General features: G+C 35.6%; 2 protein-coding genes across 2 annotated transcripts in view; one reads left to right on the top strand and one right to left on the bottom strand.

Moving 5' to 3' along the window:
* Nucleotides 1-19,097, bottom strand: part of LOC116847839 (lachesin-like) — a 549,068-nt gene that overhangs the window by 170,826 nt on the left and 359,145 nt on the right. The window lies entirely within an intron of this gene.
* Nucleotides 3,180-19,097, top strand: part of LOC116847694 (alpha-(1,3)-fucosyltransferase C) — a 60,271-nt gene continuing 44,353 nt past the window's right edge. The window contains exon 1 of the mRNA XM_032823096.1: nucleotides 3,180-3,289. The gene's annotated coding sequence lies outside the window, so the exon portion shown is untranslated. The remainder of the gene's footprint in view (nucleotides 3,290-19,097) is intronic.

Here is a 19,097-nt window from a genome sequence, read left to right as displayed (position 1 = left end):
CTCTCTCTCTCTCCCCCTCCCCCCCTCTCTCTCTCTCTCGCTCGCTCTCTCTCTCTTTCTCGCTCTCTCGCTCTCTCGGTCTCTCGCTCTCTCTCTTTACGCCGATAATATTTCAGAAGGTGCACATAATAAAACCAGGCTCGCGTGACAACGCAAAATATATAACTTTACACAATAAAAAATAAAAAGATTAACGTTTTATTGCATATCCCAAAAAATCCACTCTCTTCGTGTAAATTTATCCGAAATTCAAATTTCGTGTTCCTTCGTAATGTGTTACTTATCGATTATTACGAATGTTAATTAACTGACACTGACCGATTTTTTTTTTACATTCGTGTTTGTTATTTTGGCTCAATGTAAAAACTTTAAGCTCAATATAAAAATAACATAAAGAATAGTAAAAAAAAATACAGAAAAGTAGATAATATAATTCGTAACGAATGTTAATGGGATATTTTTGTCCTGTATAATATGAACGTATAGAAAAGTAAACGCATTATAATTTATTTTTCATGTTATATTAGCATATAATATTATTTACTTCGATTTAACTTTTTCGTAATAGAAACATTTTCTCTTAATAAATTTAATTATTTTATATATGTCAAAATTTACAGTGACTGAACTCGTTTTTAATTCCTATTAACATTAAAGTGACTAAAAAATAATTTTTTTAAATAATTATGTTAACGCAACTCAATATTCCATTTTTAAGTGATATGTAAAAAACGCTAAGAGAGTTAATAAATTTACATTAATATTATATTTATTATTTACAATATTATAACACTTTAACATCACTAAACATTGTCATTATAATAATAACATATCGATAATATGTTAATTTTATATTGAAATAACAATGAAAAATAACATATGAAAATTTTAACATTTGTACACAAGATTTCTAACTATGTAATGTAGTCTCTTCTTTCATCGGGCTGTAAAGAACGATATTCGGAGTAGCACGCATGAATACGCGCTCGCATGTGTGTGTGTGTGTGTGTGTGTGTGTGTGTGTATGTATACAAAAGTATTGAGAAACGACCGTTTAATTGTAACAAATCTAGTGAGCGTGACGGGTTATACGCGCGATATGGAAATCTAGCTTTTTACAATTACAGTACTACGCATGATTTATCTAACTACCGCGCGAAGATAGAGATTCTGTTTGCACGTATCGGTATCTATTGACAGTGCGCGATGGATGATTCAATGCAATCTAGATTCACGCGTTCATCGGCCGCTTCGATCACTTTTATGCTTAACCTCGCGCCCCCGCCGTTCCCTGCCTCCGTTCCCACTCTCTCCCGCGTTCGGCAGAGCGCGAGTTTTATACGGGGATTTTTCGGCGATCGATTGACAGGCCGAAAGCTGATAAGAGGATACGCGATAATTAAAATATAGAAACCGTAACCGGCAATACCTCGATACCGTGAAATGATTTCAGCCGAATGCAATCTGTTCTCGCGATATCGATCGCGCGCGTTCCTCTATTTACGCGTATAAATCCATATTTATGTATTATTTCTAGCCAATACCGAATCTCCAAGTCAAAACCGATGGTAAACGGCGCCCGGAATAATTCATGACGGCGAAAACTTAATGCGGCAACAATTTTGAAATACGAATCTCCGCGTTTGCGCGCGGAAAAAGGAAAACTAGCGACGATGTTTCAGTTTCAAACTCTGTTACAGCTTAGTGACTGGAGTGCACGATTAACACATCGTTGGCACGCTCATTCTTCGCTTAGTTTGGCACACTGAGTCTGTGAGATCTTTCTGATATGCCCTTACTTAAATGTCTATAAATATGCTTATATTATATGTAGATATTATACTTTTGAATATGCAAGAAGTAAATTTGAAACATTTATTTCAATGTGTCATTAGTTTTTAAATAAATAATTTTTACTATAAGAGAGAAGACAGTGCATTGATTCTACGCAGAAAGGAGTACAAAGTTGTGCACGCTTTAAGAAAAGAATTCGGTGTTTGTATATGTAATAATTCAAGATTCGACAGTTAAGGACTATATCAATCTTTCACTCTAATCATTTTCATCCATGAGTGCGAAAGAGTTAAGCGAAGAGTTACGAGAAAAGGATGATGTACAGATACTTTCTAATGAACAATTTTACTGGCCAGGCAACTGCACTTACATGAGAGCAATATTTGTTTTTATCTAGATAAAGTTATACAAATGGTTATCTAGATAAAGTTCCGACTTCCTATTTTACCATTATTATCTCTAGATATATAGATACCAATCTGTATTATCTTCATCTGCATCTTAGATGAAAAAATGTTATTTTTACATGCAAAGAAACCCCGTTAGTGTAACTGAATTTTACTTGAAAACAAGATGAAAAACTCGGTTGTAAGAACAAAAAGATTCCCATAAGAGGCTTCTACTCAGCCAATTGCTCTCAGTTATCTCATCCAAGTTTTACTGACAAAGATCGGCAGTGTTAAAAAGTGTTTACAATGTAAAAGATATTCATTAAAAGTCTAGGTATAGCTTCCGGAATGGAGCCGTGTCTTGAATCAGCGATGTGCCAATCGCGATTCCAGACACGACTCCATTCCGGAAGCTATACCTAGACATTGTATCAATGGCCGTGAAAGCCTCAAATCTAGTATATTCATTAAAATTTTACACATAATTACCATCAGTCGTGTGTCTCTTTAGTTCTAAACAACGAATTAATATTCCTCGTAGAAATTCTACGGTAGAATCTTTCGGACAGCACATTTGAGAGACTGTTGTTCTTTTGTACAGTAAAGACATAAATAAAAGTGTGAATATATTTTTGTGTCCCATTTATAATTTGTAATTTTTTTTTTGTAACTTTTTATATAAGTGACCTTTAATGAAAGCAATATTATCTGGAGATGTCATCTAGATAAATCATTATAGATGACTAACTTAATCTTTTCTCTAGATACATTTAAACCAAAATCATCATCTTTTCTGTGACAGTTTATATATTTTCAGTTTATCTTTGTCTAGCTGATTTTAAAACAATTTCTAAGAATAATACTGTATATGAGTCACCCAACAGGCATATGATTTATTTGTGTTTGAAACAACTTACAAACAAACTTTGTCATTTAAATTCAAGGAGAACGTTGATAAGATAACAACTTGTATAATTTATATAGCGCGAGTTGCCGACAGTTTTTCAGTGTGACTGTGTTCAATCGAAAAACAACATCGCGAGAAAGTACAACGTCGAATTACAGACACAACGATCCGATCGGAATCCAACATTCAATCGTATTTAGTGAGTCATGTTTTGCACTTTTGGAACTTTTCCGAATTTTTCTGATATTTACAATCGACTAAACGAAACTGTATTTAGTCTCTCAGATATTCAATAATTACGAATTAATTTTGGCCAATTAGGATAGCGATGGTAAAGATGTCGGTGACAAATAATTTCTTACGGGAGAGAGATATAATGTCGACAATATGTCGCACACTCTGAAATACTTTCTGTCTTAACTTTAACGATAATACGCTCATTTTATGTATTGGGGACATAAGATAGAAATATCTATGTGCCTAGACACTAATAACATTGGTACCTAACATTTGTATTGTTTTGATCTTTAAATCCGAATATTTAGAAACTTCAATATAGGAAAAATATATATACATATATTCTATATTAAAAGTTTAAATATTCGTATTTAAAAACCGAAACACAAAAAGAAGGTCCAGACTTATACCAGTATTATTGGTCCAGCTTTTCACACTTGTACCTTATATTATCAAAACTGATAATATGACTTGACTTGATGTTTATTCAATCATTTAGGTCGTAGGTCATAATTATTGTTCTCTTTTCTATTTTACTTTTAACGCGGCTTTCATGCATAATATCAAGGAAGTTCTTGAAAGTAAATTCGAATGAAATTTACATCAGTACCTCTTGAACGCGCTCGGTGTTACTGTCAGAGTTGAACGTGGGTGAAAAATTAACCACTTTCCATCGTCGAGAGAACCGACTCTATATCCCGCTAATATTCTATCTAATCTCCCCGACAATCTATTCAATTTAGTGTCATGCTTTATTTTTTGTTTTATGCGTAGCGTTGTAAGAAATACTGCCTCAGTCGGGAGCATTTATAAGCAAATCTCTGCGGTTGTCGTCGTGCTTCCTTTAAAGGAATTTCTCCACTCTTTAATATGAGTTACCGTGCTATTACACGACGAGAGCCATAACGGCTCCGCGGCAACGAAACCGCCGCGTTTCAGTGTTTATCGTATATTCCATATACGACTTCGCGAAAATACCCTATTGACTTTAACGTTCACTTGCCTAGACGTTCTCCGTCGTAAAAGAAACCCCGTTATCCGCCATTATACGACAGCCGACGTCGCGAGAGGTGAAGTCGGATTAAATTGTCGGCAACCTTCCGGCGCACGGTGGGTCACAGTGGAAAACCGTCGTTACGACAACATGTCGGACGTTTGGCACAGGCCGCAACCGGTTGTCCGTTGTTCGATTTCGAACGGCTCAACTTGCCGCCGAAAATTAACGCGAAACATACCGACACCGATCTCGATGGCGCGCACGCGCTAACAGCATCGAAATCCCGAGCAAGTGTCACGTTTCAACGCGAGTGTTGCAAGATATTTCACTTCGTGAAAAAGCGGAACAACATAGAAAAGAATGGCTAGATAGTTCTGAGAAGAGTTATTTCGCGCGGATTTCATGAGCTGTGTCGTCGTTATCGTTTCCTGGTCTCGTGTGCGTGCTTATAGCTGATGTAACGCATACCAACATAAATATCTTTAACATGGAAAGTTCTGGAACCATTCTAGAGATTGAGAAATGATGAAGATGAAACCATTCTAAAGATAGAAATAACAATATACATTCTAAAAAATATAACTTCGTGTATTAAGATATTGGAGTCAATGATGAATTTTAAAAATATCGATAACGTACGATCATCACTAAACAGTCACACTATCTTTTTGTATTTCTTTTCGTATTTCTATGTATAGATCTTACGTAAATGTATATTGCTTTATTTTACAGTATCAAAAAATTGAATCATAAGTACATCAAAAATCTCTCTGCATATTCTTTCTGTATTTTTAAGCTTCTAAATTCAGATGTGAAGGCAAGGCAATGTTTTTTAAATTTCTTCTGAGCGGAGCAAACCCGCATTCAGCACATACAAGCTACAGATCTTTCGTGTCAAGTTAATATTTACTTTAATTAGCGCGATAACTGACAACGTCTGACAGGCTAATTTATATTGGAAACATCAACTTTAAAATTTTATGGTTTTCCCTACATTGAGTTCCGATTCATACTCAAGCGTGTAAAAGTATTTATAATTTTGTGCAGCCAATACAACATAAATTTGACAGAAAATGTCAATATTCTGTCGACAAAAGTTTCGATTTTAGTATCCCCTTAAAACTATTATGCCGATCCGTGTATACTCGGTTGCTGAATGGTTTGCACATTTTTTACCGAGTGAAGTTGCAACGCTATTAGAAAATGAAAACTACTCTGCTGACTTGTATACATATACTGAGAAAAAAATATCTAAAAATGAATAAAATAAAATAATATTTATTAAGTAGGTATCATTACATAATATATTACAATAACATTACCATTAACATATTTACACTAACAATCCTATTAATATTACAGTATCATTACTATTAACATATTTATTAAATTTGTAACCGCGATGCATCGCGTTTCGGATCGCTCGTCGGTTCGGGTTCGTGATAGGCGGAATAATTTAGAAACAGTGTTTTAGTAACAAACTTAATAGTATATTTAAATAAGCAGCTGATGGTGATTACAATTACATCAAATAATACGTGTCGACGCTGTTGGTTTTGATCGTTTGTGTACTGTCTGTCAGAGGCTTGTTTATGCGACGTCTTGTGAAATGTGATGCGCGGTGCGCGGGACGCAGACGGTGTAAGTGTCGCGTATTCGCGAGTTCGTCTTGTTGACGTTTCTCGGCGTCTCGCCTCTTTAATTGCGGTTGACAACTTCTTGCGATGATTTTAGCTGCGCTTCGAGGTAGTATAGTGTAGGACTGTGATTGGTAGGACTGCAGCGTAGCTGCACGCGGAGTATTGCCTCAGTGGCGATACCTCCGATCTCCTATCGCGGAGATTTGATTCGGTTCGGTGTATGCGGTGCGGCCGTTGGTCCTCGTACACAGGACTCTACCAGGTCTGTAAATATGAAACCGGAATTTGCCTATAGATGGCCCTAGCTGTCAATGTAGTTACCGTCAAACCGCGTCATTGGCGCTATTTCCTTGTTGACATCTCTGACAAAGATTTTCAACTCAATACAAATTTCATACAACAGCATAGTTTGTAATAGCGTTGAACATGTTGAATTTTGTGCCTGAAAACTACGATTTGCGGACAGCATTGATTTTCTGTTACCATTTGAAGAAAACTGCTGCAGAATCGCATCGAATGCTTGTCGAAGCTTACGGTGAGCATGCTCTTGGTAAATCACAGTGCTTTGAGTGGTTTAAAAAATTCAAAAGTGGCGATTTTGACGTGAGAAACGAAGAACGTGGAAGACCACCGAAAAAGTTTGAAGACAGCGAATTGCAAGCATTGTTGGATGAGGATGACACTCAAACGCAACAACAACTCGCGGATCAATTAAATGTGACACGAGAAGCCGTCTCCATACGTTTGAAAGCCATGGGAAAGATCCAGAAGATGGGAAAATGGGTTCCACATGAACTGAATGAAAGACAGCAGGAAAACCGAAAAACCACTTGCGAAATGCTGCTCGCCAGGTACAAAAGAAAGTCATTTCTCCATCGAATTGTGACTGGCGATGAAAAGTGGATATATTTTGAGAATCCTAAGCGTAAAAGATCATGGGTAACTCCAGGCGAACCATCGACATCGACTGCAAGGCCAAATCGCTATGGACGGAAGACAATGCTCTGTGTTTGGTGGGATCAGAAGGGTGTGATCTATTATGAGCTGCTAAAACCTGGCCAAACCGTTAATACTGAACGCTACCGACAACAAATGATCGATTTGAATCAAGCTTTGCGTGAAAAACGACCAGAATATAAAAAAAGGCAACACAAAGTGATTTTGCTTCATGATAATGCACCATCACACACAGCAAAACTGGTCAAGGAAACGATTGAGGCGTTTAGTTGGGAAATACTTTCGCGTGCGGCTTACTCACCAGACTTGGCTCCGTCCGATTACTATTTATTTGCATCGATGGGACACGCACTTGCTAAGCAGCGCTTCACTTCTTACGAAAATGTACAAAAATGGCTCGATGACTGGTTTGCTTCAAAAGAGCAACAGTTTTTTTGGCGTGGCATCCACAAATTGTCAGACAGGTGCGAAAAATGTATAGCTAACGATGGGCAATACTTCGAATAAAATATTTTTTATCATTTTCATACAATAAACGTGTATTTTCTATACAAAAATTCCGGTTTCATATTTACATACCTGGTAGCTCTCGGAATTCCCTTTGTAATCTTGGTAAATCACAGTGCTTTGAGTGATTTAAAAAATTCAAAAGTGGCGATTTTGACGTGAGAAATGAAGAACGTGGAAGACCACCGAAAAAGTTTGAAGACAGCGAATTGCAAGCATTGTTGGATGAGGATGACACTCAAACGCAACAACAACTCGCGGATCAATTAAATATGACACGAGAAGCCGTCTCCATATGTTTGAAAGCCATGGAAAAGATCCAGAAGATGGGAAAATGGGTTCCACTTTGTAATTGAATTTCCTTTGTAATCGAACGAGCCCGGCTCGTTCTAACGCGATTGCGGATGCGGTAAGACGGTGCCGCGGACGCGCCTATGCGTCGCGGTAGACTGAGAGAAAAATTATCTTAAAATCAACAAATATTTCCTTGGTGGGTACCATTAACATATTTACTTAAATCTATATTCTCTTTATTTAAATCAAATATTGTTTATTTATTATAAATCAAGTAAACAATATTTGATTTAAGTAAAGAGAATGTAGATTTAAGTAAATATGTTAATGGCACCCACCAAGGAAATATTTGTTGATTATAAGATAATTTTTCTCTCAGTGTAACGGAGTCCGTCCGAACTCCCTTCTGGAGATCGTTTACGAGTATCGCGGAGGTCGTCTCGCGTCTTTGCGAGGCGACGACGGGGTGATCCTACACGGATCCTTAATACACGGTGTCGAAGTTACGCTGCAACGGAACGTAATTTCGAATCTATGATGACGAGTTCGCCCGTGGCGACTCGATACGTTGCGATCTCGTTCGCGCTAAATCGAAGGCGAGATCCGGTTCGTGGTGTGTTGCGCGTCCTTCCCGGATGTCGATTCCAGATCCTTCGGCGACCGTGGAGTCCGACGGATAACGGAGTTTATCAGTGTCGGCGTCACGAATCCGTGAGCCGACGGCGGAGTGATTTCAGTCGCGAATCCGCGAACAGAAATCCGCTAGGAACGGTAGATAGAACAATAGCTGCGTTCAACAGTGAAAGCTGCTTTGCAACTGTTGTGAAATTCGTGAATCTGATTGGAGTATGCTCTTAATTTTGGTTAAATCCAAGAGCATGTACCAATCAGATTCACGAATTTTACACAGTTGCAAAGCAACTTTCTTTGCTGAACGCAGCCAATGTCGATCTCGCGAATCCGTGAGTCGACGGCGGAGTGCCTTCAGTCGCGAATCCGCGAACAGAAAGCTGCCAGGAACGGTAGCTAGAGCAATGTTGATATTACGAATCCGTGAGTCGACGGCGGAGGGCTTTCAGTCACAAATCCGTGAACAGAAAGCTGCCCGGAACGGTATCTAGGATCTCTTTTCGAGAGCGGAGGATCGGAGTCTGATTCTCTCGAAAGAGCGGTAGGTCGGATCTGATCTCGATTATAATTCGCGGCGTTTTATATATTGAGAATTTTACATCTTGAGAAGACGCGCTGTCTTTCCTCGCTTCTTTTATTCGCGGTCTTATGCGTTTCTCATATGCGGCTAGTAACGATTGCTTATGCGGATCGTTACAAATTAAAATTATCTTTATTTAAATCGAATATTGTTTACTTAAATCGAGTTTTGATATAAGTTAATATGTTAAAGGTACCCACCTAATAAATATTTGTTAATTTTTAGATATTTTTTCTCAGTGTAGTAATCGATGATAAATACGTAAAACTTGCTTCTGGAAATAATAGCTATTTAATTTAAAATTAATTCTCTCTTCTAAATTTCATGCAAAAGTTACATTCTGTATTATCACTTAGGCTCCTGTCAGTAACATCTTTCAGTAATAGTTTGATAAGTACTTTATTTTATTGTACCTCAACCGTTTTGCAATCAAGTGTACATTAAATCTGTTATTTTTATCTACACTGAGAAAAAATGTTTGGTATTTACAGCCACATAGAGAATCACATAGAGAAATAACTACTATAAATTAGATAAAAAAAATTCTTTTTTTATTAAATTCTATCATAATATTCATGATAATAGCCTTATATCCACACGGAAAAAACAATATGGTTGATTCATACAGAAATCTAGTTGTGCCAGTAAAATACGGAACAACTATTTATGTAGTTGCTGTAACCAAAGCAAAGGCTGAGTTATGTTGCAGCAGTGATAATACATGGTTATATAAACGCGGCTCTTTACGCGGCAACTACAAATATATATTTATACACTCAGAACCAGTTTTCACATGTATACATCTCTAGCTGTGCGCGTAGTGAATTACTTTTGTTTTCTAATATCGCTGCTTTGCAATATAGCATTGATTAAGCAACTATATCGATATTTAGCTTGTCTATGCAAAATGATTCCCTTACTAATTTCTGGTTGCCATAATCACATCACGCGCAACTTTATTGATGTAGTTAACACACCAAAGTAAGTCAAATCAACCATACACAACTATCATACAAAGATATATAGAATGATGTAGCTATTTGCTTACTAAATATTTTTTGTTAGGTGCACCACATCTTTTTTTCCATGCACTACTACTATTTTATTACAAACAATATGATTAAAACCGAAAATGATTATAATTTTAGCTAAATCAACTATTTTTTGCTCTCAAGCAGGTTGTACTTTTCGCCGTTAAGCGAAACAGGTACGTAACCCAGCGTTGAAAGGAAAAGAATCGAAGTTCCTGTGCAGCACTAGAGTTCAATTAAAAAGAACAAGCCTATTGTGCCATCGGTAAATTACGAACGCACCGTCGACTTATTTTTTCTCTTCTTCCCCTTTTCTTTTTTATCGTGAGATTATCCTTCACGCAATGAGACGAGGGAAGCAGATATCCTCCAGCGGAAGAAATAAAATTTTACAAAGTAATAAAACAAAACTGCATGCGCGCGCATTGCGCACTTCACGGAGTAATCAATGTGAAATACCGCGGAAGATTATGAGTGCGTGTGGGGGTAGCCCGTACGTTAGTTTCCGCTCGCTCTGGGAGAACCCACACAGGGCCACACAGGGAGCTTACTTGCGCGAGAAGCATCGGAATACCCGCGGAATTTCAGCGCGACGATCCATCGATCATTAAAGTTTTCATTCTTCTCTCAGCGCAAACGATCTGAAGCGCTAACGGCTTTCGGTAAAGCATTACCCGGGCCGGGTCGATGTACTGCTAATTAACCACTAATTAACGCCGATGCCCTTCTAAATTTCTTCCCAAAGTAATTTCGCAGGAAAATTCGCAGGGTCATAAACGATACGCGGTTGGCCCCGTTCAAGTGCTATTACGGTAGTTGAGCGGGGCTGCATGCGAGACGATGGCTGCGGGGCAAAATTCAGAAGTGCAGAGCGGGGCTGCAGCTCGGAAAGCGAGACTGGAAAAGAAACGAGGAAAGAGGAGAAAGAGAGAAGCAACGTAATGAGGGGCCCATACAGAAGAAGCAGAAGAGAGAGAGAGAGAGAGAGAGAGAGAGAGAAAGAGAGAGACGGATAGAACGAAGATAGAGGAAGGAGCGGAGAAAGCGAGAGAGATAAAAGCTATTCCGCGCGGATAAGAGAGAAGGTGAACGAGTACACGGTTCGGCGGAGAGACGCGCGGAAAAAGGCAAACCGTGCGGTCCGGCAACGTAACAGACAGCAGAGTGGCCGGCGTAGAAGTAGAACAACGGAATTAGAGCGAGTTACGCCGGTAGGAGCTCATGTAGCTCCGACGATGATGCACCATTGAGAGCCGGCGAACGCTGTGTCCGTTTTAATCAACTTTGCAAAAATATTCCAGCGCCTCGCCGCGACAGCCATTAGGCCGAGTCTGATTTCCCAGATGGTCAGTCTTGCGTACATCTCTCGTACACGCTCTAATGTCCCTCTAATCAGCAGCAGCTGACTCGGTCCGACGGCGCCGTCGTGGTTGCTTCACGTGACAAAATCGCACGACCGAAATCAGCCCTTAGTGAATAGGTATTTTTGGCACCTTAATAGTGATTGGGAGGGGGAAAGGGGGTTGTCCGACACATTTTCTCGTCAACTTAAAATTGTTGAGATTCTGTAGAATTCCGTAAAGTTGTGAAGATTTCGATTCTGAAAAAATTTAGGTAGCTTCCTTCAAATCTTATCCAATAGATTATGAGATTATCCAAATAAATAAAGTCGTAAATGATTCTTCAATTATTTTTTCAACAAGAATCTACGATAAAAGCTTCTTCGTTTAGGAGATCACAATTTTTGTTATTTTTGTAAAAAAAAAAAGATTTAAAATTTTATATCTAAGACACCGTAACAATTAATAAAAAATTATTTATTAAATTTATCTTAAAAAATCGGGTTATTTTGTCATGTGAAAATAATTTTGTGTAAGACTAAATAAAACATGAAAAACATTTTTATGCTTTATACACAATTTTTTTCAATACATACACAATGGAATTCAATATAGAAATACAAAAACGTACATGCGCGAAAATATTAATCGTTTTATTAATCGTTTCCGTGTTTGTTTAATAACTTCCAATTTAATAACCTCGTTAAAATTTAAAAATATCACTTTAGTTAATATTAAAATAACTGGAAAAATTATTGAAATGTGCGAATATATAAAAAAAAAAGCACTAATTTTTATTTACCTACGTTAAGTGAATTTCGTCATTTGTGTCCAAGATTTATTTGTTTTGGCTGCTATTCATGCGATAACTGACGTATTTCATCGCTGCTGAGCTTCAAATGCTCTTGCTGTACTAATTTCTTCCTTAGAATACCTCAGAAACCTCAGAAATTTCAGGTGAAGAAAAATGTAAAACTATTAAAAGTGTCCAGAACACGAATATGATTCTCTTATTCACTTTAAGAGTTAATATCTTCGCGTTTTTGCAGTTTATCAATTTCGCGCGTTTCCCATCTCCGTTGGCTTCGATCGCGAATTATTTGTACACGCCTCTCGTAGCCTTTTCCTCACGAGATTCAATTTTTCACAGACACGCGATTTCTCGCCGTCTTTCTCGCCGCATCCCGCGCAAATTCAACATAAACATATATTTGCTTTTAATCTCCGAGTCCGTAATTGTCTCGTTAAATAGCTGAGACTGCCGCGGAATGAGATAACAATGCTCTGCAAATGTAATTGTTCATTAAGTGAAACGTCCTCCTTTGACACACGTGAAAATTACAGCACAGTCAGTGCGAGACACAACGCTGGAAGTGTTGGAATCGAAAAACACACTCAATAGGCATTTCATTCTGACGTCACGTTGCCGCGTATTCGTATATTAGCACTTTACGCTTATTCGAAGCGATTTTTCGCCGGACGCCGTGCAATTCATCTTGCGGAGAGGGTCAAAGAGGCAACTCCCTTTCTCTCTTTCTCTCTCTCTCTCTCTCTCTCCCCCTCCCCCCCCCCTCTCTCCAACTTTCGGCACGAAAAGGTCTTCCCAGCATAATTAAATCCGGGGAAATTCGCGAAGCCGTACGGTTTTTTCACGTTTCGACGAGGCGCGCAGAGCGAGAGGCAGATACAGATGCAGAGAGTGGGAGAGTTAGGGGGAACAGAAAAGGAGAAACTTTGGCACCCTGCAGATGAAATTTTCTGGCGTTTTGATCAAAGGGCTCGGCCGAGAACTGCAACGCGGGCGGTCATGCGCTCTCGAAATGTCGAGTCTCTAACGAGACTCTCGCAGTCGTGCTACGTGTTTTGAATTCGAAGAAAAAACGATTGCGCGTCCTACCGTCGGCCACGGCGCCGTGTAAACTCTCTAAGGCGGTTCAGAGCCGTAGAAAATTAGATTACTCAACCCTGCGTCGCCTATACTCCGTGCGCGCAAAAGGAAAAAAAAAACGAAAAGGAGGGACGGATACACCACCCTCTCTCGAGTGGATTAAATGTGTATCTCGCTGACGAATATTTCTCGAGCGATAAATGCTCACAAGCGACGACGGTCGACGTTGTGCGAGCAATTCTTAATAATAATTAAAGCGTACAATCGACTTGCGCGTGCGAGCGACGCGAATCGTGAAACACGATGTAATAAATTACCGACGACATATATTACATTGTAACGCTACACACATATTACGATAATATTACGCGAAATGAAATAATATGCTACAATTTATTTGTTCAATTTGTGGAAATGTGAATCGCGCAAAATAATGAGCTGCTGTGCTCGATAAACGAATAAATACAGTTAACGAACGCCCGGATAAATTGCCGGATGCTTCTCGTTTTTAATTCGACCAGGATTAAGTGAATGTGAAAATCAACGAAATAATCATTCCAAACGGAGAGAGGGTGAGAGGGAACAACTTTAAGGTAAAATGATGCTCCGATCCGACGCATCTCGCACGATATCGCGAAGTATACTCGAGAGACGATTTGAAAACGATCAATAAATAAACAGTACACTGCATTGAATTAATCATTTAAGTTTACGTCGTATACAATCATGAACACGGAGAGAATTTTATAGGAAAAGTTATCATAGAATTTTGTAACCCGGGAATAGATCGACGTTCTGTAGTAATTTATTATCCTTTGGTATGTGCCATTTATACTTTGAGGAACTAAAATATGCTATATTAAAAAAATTTGCTAAAAATATTCCTAACTATGTTCTTTCACAAAATAGACCTTACTGACAGTTTATTTTTTTACTACTACTCTCTAAATTTCTTGGAGTGGAATCTCACTCAAAACGAGTGAAGAGTGGCAGTATTTTCACTCGAGGCGATAGTGAAAATACTGCCACTCGAAACCACAAGAGTGAGCGTTTCACTCAAGCTTAGAGTGGATTCTCGCTTTATATGAGCGAATGTTTTATTTTGAGTGAATATGTTCCTGCGACTGTAGAGGGCACGACAAATTCACAGTAAAAGAATTTATTCGGAAAATACAATATTTCCATGTGCAGTTTTTCAATTAGTACATGGAAAGAGAATTTTATAGTAAAAATTATTATAGAATTTTGTAAGTGAAGAATAGATCGCCATTCTGCAATAATTGACACTACCTTCAATTTCATTTGTGTTATTTATATTTCAGAGACTGAAATGTGCTGTTAAAAAAAATGCTATGTTTGTAACAAAATTTACTCTTCTTAAATACTTTACTATCTATTCCTATACAGTAATTGAAACATAGTAAAATATAAAAAAACATCTAAAAATATGAAAAAAAAAGTAAAATTTAAAAAATCTGAAAATATAGAAAAGAAATTATTAATTAATGTTCTTTTTGTGTACATTTTCTCAATTAGTACACGAAGAGTATTTTATACCAAAATTACTACAGAATTTTGTAACCGAAGAATAGATCGGTATTCTGCAATAATTGACTAATAATTGACTATTCTTTCATTTCATGCTATTTATATTTTAGAAACCAAAATATGCTATTAAAAATTTTTTGGATAGTTTATAGCTTTTCAAAACTTTAATTAAAAATTTGCTTGTTTAAATATTTTTGGCGAAATTTATTATACTAGTATTTTGGATACTCTTATTGTGTAACTAATATATTATATTCTTTAGCAAAATTATTTACTAACAGTCTGTCCTCTTCTTCAGTTCTATGGTAAATTATTTCAAAATTTAATGGAAGTATTAGGTTTCTCTTAACTTCAGACATACAGAAATATATTATTTTCTTAACGTGCATATTTTATATTTTATATTTTGCAATGCAGAGTCAATTATATCAGGCTTAAAAGTTGCTAAGACAAGATTTCTCACGTATTAATCAATAGTCCAGCATATTGGACATATGTTTTTACGCACTTCAAACGTAAGGAGAATCACGTTACTTGAAATAAATGTCCAGCGCTGACTAGACACCAAGATTGACAAGTAAACCTATCAAAAGAGTACACTCTAAATTCTCTCTAATTTGGCACAAATGTAGAAGTATAAAAAATATTTAGGTAATATTTTTTCATTTTGGCCCGCTTTGAGTTTCACGGGCAGTTTATAGCTTTTTAATCTTCTTACTCCTATTATCAATAAGTGCAACAAAAATGCATAAGAAATAAAATTGAATACAAGATATAGTTAAATAATTTTATCAAAATCGGCATAGCTGATGTACGAATTATTCTAAATTTCTTTAGCCGAGATTCCAACCGAAATATTTCAAATCTGTGCTAAATTACTCAAAAATAGTTCGAATCGGCCAAACCGAGAGAGAGAAATTTGGCAATTTTAATTAAAATTTTAACAAGATCGGCATAGCTACAATCGGCATAGACACAAATTATTCTAAATTTCTTTAGCCGAGATTCCAACTGAAATGTTTCAAATCTGTGCTAAATTAGTCAAAAATTATTCGAATCTCGGCCAAACCGAGGAAGAGAAATCCGGCAATTTAATTAAAATTTTAACAAGATTAGCATAGCTGGGATACAAATCATTCTAAATTTCTTTAGCCGAAATTCCAACCGAAATATTTAAAATCTATGCTAAATTGGTGAAAAATGGTTCAAACCGAGAAATTATTTGTATAAATAATTTTTTTCAACTTTTTAAATGTTTTATTTAAACATTTATGTAAACATTTTATGTTTTATTTAAACATTTTATTATTTATACAAATGATTTTACACATTTGACTTCATATTCATAATCAGCAAATCAAAAATGCTTATATCCTTTCGTATTCAATTTTATTTCTTATGCATTTTTGTTGATGATAGAAATGAGAACATTAAAAAGCTATAAACTGCCCGCGAAATTCAAAGTGAACCAAAATGAAAAAATATGACTTAAATATTTTTATACTTCTATATTTATGCCGAATTAGAAAGAAATCGGAGTGTAACCTTTAGGTAGATTTACTTGTGAGAAGACCATTTTTCTGTAATACTGGGAATATATAATATTAAAATTGAAAAGCATTTTTATGAAAAGAATCAAGCGACGCGGTAGCGTCCATTGACCCATTTTAAATGGGTTGATTAGATAGTGGTTGTTTTTTTAAATACATGTTTTGTGTTAAAATAGTAAATTTTGACACACATGATAGTTAAAAATAACTAAATATTATTTAACTCAAGAAATTGGTTTGACCCTCCAATATTTAACAATGCAGGTCCGAGATATGACTATGTTCATGGTATACGAAATTGGTACGTTACCAAGAAGCTTTTCCGGAGTTTTTGCGACAATCACACTTCCAACTAAAATATCTCGAAAAATAAAGCCGTAATGAAAAATCTAATTGCATTTTTGACAGAAACGTTGATACAAGCTTTCAATTGCGACCAATTTGATAAAAATTAGTGCAGTCAATCCTGAAATTATCACAACCCAAAATTACAAATTTTCAGCGGTCGGTTTCTCTTCCCGATCAATTGTTTAAGTTTTTTCTACAACATGTGGCAAAGTTTGTCTCTTGTATATTATATCGTAACGCTCTAATATATCATTCTTAAATGTGATAATTGAGATACGTATTGAGATACATATATCAAACGACGCATTTCTATTGTATTTAATCGTGCGATAGCGCTGTAATATATCGTTTTAAATGTGTCCGATGTAATTAATAATTGAGATATTGAAATATTGAGATACATATATCAAGCAACGCGGTAACGTCGAACTGTGCTAGTCATATATAATATAGATTTATATGTAAAAGCTCTAAGGTTAACAATTAAAAAATAAACTAAAAATGATGTTCTATAAGAGTCGAGTGCTGGAAAATGGAAAAGAGAGAGAATCATGACGTGACGAACAATGAAGATGTAAGTATTATATGTACTTTTTTTACTTCTTTTTATATTTAGTAAAAATATATTTATTGTTATTTTATCAAGAAAACTTTATTAAAGAAATGTTTATTATTTAATGAAGAAAACATTATTTTTTTAAATAATATTTTTTAAACAAATATATTATGTGTGTTGACAAATGATAATATAAAAATGCAATATACTGAAGAAAAATATATTAGAAATATATAAGAAATATAACAAAACTTGTTGGGAAACGTCGTCTGAAAGTAGACTGGAAGCTGAGTGTATAGCAAAATGGTGCTTTTATACCAAAAAAATGTGTACACTACTAAAGAAGCCAATTTTATATAAAACTAAACAAAAAGTGGAAGTATATATGACACGCACAGCAGAATATCTCTCGTCGTAATCCGTAAATGATATTGATGTATTTTGTAGACCATCTAAACATATTGTTTCTTCAAAAGTATATTTTGCAGAATTCTTTTTTACAATAATCTTTGCAGAGTAAACATAATAAGATTTCTTTAATTCATGTAAAGAGCTGTGATATCATAAAAATGAAAAGACCTTACAAAGGTAAAAAATACGGTATACAAGTATATAAAGCCGAGTAAATTGTATCTAACAAAAACCCTTTATAAAAAACCTAATAAAAACCTCAATTAAAAATCTCTATAAATGGTTGTATAAAAAAGCAACCTTTTTATTCAAAAAATTATAAAAAATAAAACTCAATTAAAATATATGAAATCAGTAAAATGATCCAAGTACATGATTTATTATTATCAAATTAAAATAAATTATAACTAACGGTCCAGTATTAGCAAGTTACAATAAAATAACTGATATAAAAGACCAATATATAAAAATCAATCTCATATAACACATTTATAACAAAAAAAAAACATTTTTATACATAATAACTAAAGTACAAAAACTTGGTGTGCCCGGGTCATATTTGGAATATTAGTCTTCACTGTAAAAATTTAAAATGTGTACATGTTTGTGGAGGGGGAGGAAGGACACATGTGTGCTTGGTTTTAATACGATCCGGGCACGCCAAGTTTTTGTACTTTGGTTATTATATATAAAAATGTTTTTTTTTTTAATTATGAATTTGTTATATGAGATTGATTTTTATATATTGGTCTTTTATATCAGTTATTTTATTGTAACTTGCTAATACTGGACCATTAGTTATAATTTATTTTAATTTGATAATAATAAATCATGTACTTGGATCATTTTACTGATTTCATATATTTCATTGAGTTTTATTTTTTATAATTTTTTTGATAAAAATGTTAGATTGCTTTTTTACACAACCATTTATAAAGGTTTTTGTTAGGTTTTTTATAAAGAGTTTTTGTTAAGTACAATTTACTCGGCTATATACTTAACGTATTTTTTATCTTTGTAATTAGAATATTTTCTTCATGTAAATTTTTTGTTACATTTATCCACGGTAACAAATTTATTAAAAATTGCACTCAAATTTTCATATTATATTTTACATAATACATTATTTAAGTAAGTTTTGATAATTTTCTTCACGTATTCCTTTTATATTTCTCTTTCGACATGTGTCACAATGAGTCACAATGTGTCACAAGATGAGAAAAGTCATCACTCATAAGAAAAGCAACTGTTCCAAATTAAGTAATATATAAGATTGCTGCCAAATTTATGTATACCTGTCTGTATGGGCATCCTCGATCCGTGCCATCGAGTATAGGCCAAATATTTTTATAGCCGGTTGAAACAACAAGGAACAGTTCAAGGACGATCGAAGTACGCTCCCTATCTCGTGAAGTCGAGCCACCGTCGTTGCGCGACCACATACATTCCTACCAAGCCGAAATGGAAACTATTTTGCGCACAACTCCAAGGGA

This window comes from Odontomachus brunneus, unplaced genomic scaffold (assembly GCF_010583005.1).
Source record: "Odontomachus brunneus isolate Ranch 3 - 2012 unplaced genomic scaffold, Obru_v1 Obru_scaffold_001, whole genome shotgun sequence".
In the NCBI taxonomy this organism is placed as follows: domain Eukaryota; kingdom Metazoa; phylum Arthropoda; class Insecta; order Hymenoptera; family Formicidae; genus Odontomachus; species Odontomachus brunneus.
The sequence above is the reverse complement of the archived record's forward strand: the minus strand, read 5'-3'. Positions and strand labels throughout refer to the sequence as shown.